General features: G+C 38.0%; 1 long non-coding RNA gene across 1 annotated transcript; it reads left to right on the plus strand.

The window, feature by feature from the left end:
* Window positions 1-204: 204 nt before the first annotated feature.
* On the plus strand, window positions 205-4,133 carry LOC125268144. The gene is made up of 3 exons (XR_007184818.1): window positions 205-589; window positions 2,068-2,248; window positions 2,454-4,133. It is a non-coding gene; the product is annotated as an uncharacterized LOC125268144 (long non-coding RNA).
* Window positions 4,134-4,397: the final 264 nt, after the last annotated feature.

Here is a 4,397-nt window from a genome sequence, read left to right on the forward strand (position 1 = left end):
AGACACACTTCCTGCCTAGTTCTCGTACATACGCTCAGTCTCATGCACTCTTTTTGGAAAACTCTAAACACATTCTCACTCACTAAAACACACATATCACACTGTGATGCAAAACAGCAAACACAAGCTGCACAAGTTAAGCACAACTTCAACACAGTTGTCATCATTTACACACAACAGCTAAAATTGTTCACACTTGTTTCTAAAGATGTGATCAAACCAACTGAATGAAATATGAGTCCGTTCAGAAGAGAGCACAGGTGAACTGAATGATGATATGAACAATCTGAGGACGAGGAGGACGAGGAGGACGAGGATGAGGACGAGGAAGAGCAAGGTGTGAGAGTGTGGTCAAGGCTAAATCCACACACTAGAGGGTTTCTTCTCATCATTTCCTGTCATGTGACAGTACTGTATAGAGGCGGGTTTATAACACATACAACCAAACCTGATTAGTTTTGATTTGACTCGGTTTCTTTAGCGTTTCATCAAAGCCGTTTTATAAAACTTTTTTCTGAAACTCATCAGCAAAACATCAGCACAGATTTCGGAGCTGCGTCAATGTTTCCTTTTTCCTGCTCATCACAAGGTGATTAAAAGACTTTTATATTTATTTTGTGAAGTTTTTATTCATTCAATACTGAAGGTACAGTACTGTACACTTTAATTGTCAGTGGCAACAAAGCCTAAAACTTCTTTAATGTTTTTTTACATCATGAATGTAGAAACATGTTTTATATTGAACTGTTTTATCCCTGAACTGGAACTGATGAGCTGTAATTTACTGTCATGTTGTAATGAGAAGGAAAGAGATGTTTTGCACACAAGAACGTTCTGGATCTGATTATCAGTGTTGATCTTGATGTGTAAATGATGACAGAATGATTTTTTTGGTGAAAGAGATCTGTGGTCATGCAGCTGAGCAAAGATGATTTAAATTGACGCTTGGCGTTTTAACTGTCCAAATTATTTGTGATTAAAATATCTTAAAATGTAATAAATGTATATACTTTTTATTCTGGCATGATTTTATAACATCATATATCAACATAGTGTAAAAGGGTATTAAAATTATGTGTAGAAGTCGTTGCTTTGTTATGAGAAAAATGTCCGGAAAAATGAATTTCATTGATGTCATTTAGAGTAACCAATATAAAGGGACCATTTTGGATCAAAAAAGCAGTCAAAAAGGTTGTTTCCTGCCAGTACGCTTCAAGTCATTGGAGTGACTGCATTAACTACACCAGAGTCTCGAGAGACTGGTTCCCTTAGTAGATTTTCTGGAGGAATGGAAACGTCGGAGGGTCGGAGGACAGAGGTCTTTGAGGGCGCCCAACTCATAGAGTCTTCATACTTCACTCCAGAGCTCCATCCACAAGGAAACTTTACGCGCTGAAACTTTTCACTTCTTGGTGTTCACATGAGACGTTCCCCAAAGCATTGCTGACGCAGTGTCTCGTTCCCTATTCTCAGGGAACTACGGTTATATGCAAAACCTGAGACGATTTAACAAGCTATAAAGTAAAATATCTAGCTTCTGCCACACCTCCTTCCGTATTCAACTTACAAAGAAAATGTAAAACTCTCACAGTTCAGGACTCTTAGACTACGTCCAACGCCTTCCCTATTCAACTTATGGAAAAAGTGTAACTGAAGCGACACAAGTTAAGCTTTTCGCAAGTTGAATATGGAAGGCGCTCTGGAGGAAGCAAGATAATTTACTTTATAACTTGTTAAATATGGATATTTTTCTTACACAAACACATCGCTTCGCTTCAGAAGGCCTTTATTAACCTTCCGGAGCCGTGTGGAGTACACGTTTATGATGGATGGAGGCACTTTCTTCAGCTCATATTCATTGGTCCCGTTCACTGCCATTATAAAGCTCGGATGCGTTATATTGCGTTATATATCGGGATATTTATTAATATATCTCAGATTGTGTTTATCAGAAAGAAGAAAACCATATACACCTAGGATGACTTGAGGGTGAGTAAAGCTTGGACTAATTTTCATTTGAAAGTGAATTAATCCATTAACTAAACTGTTTTCTGTGTGATTGAACAGATTCAAATGGAGTGGAGAAAGAAAATCACACATCCAGAAAACTGCTGGAGCCCCAGAAATCACAGAGCAGCAGAAAACAAGAAGACAGAGAGAAAAATGGAGACACAAACCAGTGGATCACAAGAGAAAAGAGAACTGAGACTTGTTAGATGTGAGAGTATGGACAGAATAAAGCCAAGCTGTGAGTGATTGATCATTATACTTTACACTTTACGACACATACAGAGAGATTCGTCACTTTCTGCAGTCTGAATATAGAATCTAACTTATTGAAAGTTCACAGATGTGTGATTGTGTTTAATTGACAGAAAGTGTTATAGATTGAGAACATTATAAACAAACACAAACAATGAGGATAATCTAATATATATATTTGTGATTTCTAGTGTCATGTGATCCAGATGAGCCTATAAAGTTTGATTCTGATGTCAAAACTGAGGAGAGATTCTCTCATCAAAACCCTTCATCATGTTCTCAAGAACACACATCAGATACCAGCAGCTGAAGACCTGAACATCTTTTGAAAACGAGTTTCAAAGTGTATGTTTTTGAAAATAATACCGTTATCGTCTCGGTGTCAACTACAAAAACATGAATCTGTGAAAACGTTGACGTCACGTACATGTGTTTTACGCCTTCAGTCTATATGCACATAGTTTTCTTTACAAAGTGGCATCGCCATCTACTGGCCTGGCAGCAGAATACAGCGATTTCAGTTGTTTCCGTGGATCCATGTGAACGTGGATTGTTTTGATAATGTTGTCTGTATACGAAAAACGCAGTTGTTTAATGGACAGTTTCTTCCTCAGATCAGTGTCTCAATCCTGCTCAGCTGCTGCACTTTACTGACACACCGGTGTTTGATAGTGAACACTTGAAGATGCTTTATATAAGACAGAGAAACACCCTGAACAGACAGCTGGTCCACTGTAGAAATATGCACATTTATACCTACAAACAAACTTCATGTCTTCAGTTCACTGGAGAACTGTTTTTATGTGTTTCTAGTCATGAAGTGAGCGAGATATATTAAAATTTAGCTCTTAAGCAGACGTGTATCATGATTATAAGCAGGTTAAAGAGAGTCTGAGTCTCTCCAGCTCTACAGCGCCACTCAATATTCCAGTGTGAATCTGTGGTGAAAAATGGAACTGCAGCGCTCTAATTTTCGTCAGATTTGAAACCGCCTGCTTATTTTCACGTTACCTTACATAAACTAAAAAGTATATGTGTAAATCCTCATATGGTGTTATATTAATAATCTCTCTTTGAATGTCACTAAGACTAAGGAGATGATCATTGATATGGAAGTAAATAAGTGAGGAAGTACAGCACCTTGATGATCGGTGGAGTCATAGCTGAAGGGTGAGCAGTTTTAAACATCTTGAGGTATATCTTACAGAAGGTCTTTACTGGAAAATCGATATTCGTCACTTCATAAGGAGGGCAACTCAACTCATCTATCATTTACGATGGCTAGCCAGGTTTAAGGTTTCTCAAAAAGTGCTGAGGAGCTGTGGAGAGCCTACTCACACGAGAGTATTATTCCTGGTTTGGAAGCACAACGGACCAAGATCATAAAGTGTTGTCCAGAGTGGTATGGTCCACAGAGAAAGCCATCAGGATTTCTTTCCTCAGCATCAAAAACATTTACACTCGGAGATGCAGGACCAGGACCATAGAATTATTAAAGACTTTCACCATCCTGGACACAGCTTATTGTCATTCCTCATACTGGATCCTGAGAACCGACACAGAGAGACTGAGGAGGAGTTTTTATCCTCAGGGAATCCAGCTATTGAATAAGGCAACTGAATGAGTCTGCAGAACTTTTAAACCTCATATAAACACATATATTATTATCATATATCGATTTTATGTATACTTCTGATGCTTTTATATATTATTGGTTTATTTTTTATGCTATTTTTCTTAGTTTTTTGCATTGTCCATATGTCAATTTTTGCAAGAAACTAGGGGAAAACCATTTCACTACATGCATCACATGTTTATGTGTGTGAAAAATAAAGCACCTTGAACCTTGAGGGTAATACAATACTGTCTTTTACCCCATACAGACTTGACTTGAGTGTGATGACCAGATTCTAACCAATGTTGACTACTGTTACAGAGTGTGTGATTTACCACAAACATTCAAGGAAGTTTGAGTTCAAGCGAGGCCATGAAAGGGGGATTCCCTTAAGGAGAATGAAACATTTAACCAAACTACGCTTCCAGTGGGATGATGAGTCTATGCTATCAAAAATAATAGAGATGATATTTAGACATACAAGGCCAGATAAGTCACTAAAGGCTATAGTCAGGTGATG

This window comes from Megalobrama amblycephala, linkage group LG5 (genome assembly GCF_018812025.1).
Source record: "Megalobrama amblycephala isolate DHTTF-2021 linkage group LG5, ASM1881202v1, whole genome shotgun sequence".
Classification (NCBI taxonomy): Eukaryota; Metazoa; Chordata; class Actinopteri; order Cypriniformes; family Xenocyprididae; genus Megalobrama; species Megalobrama amblycephala.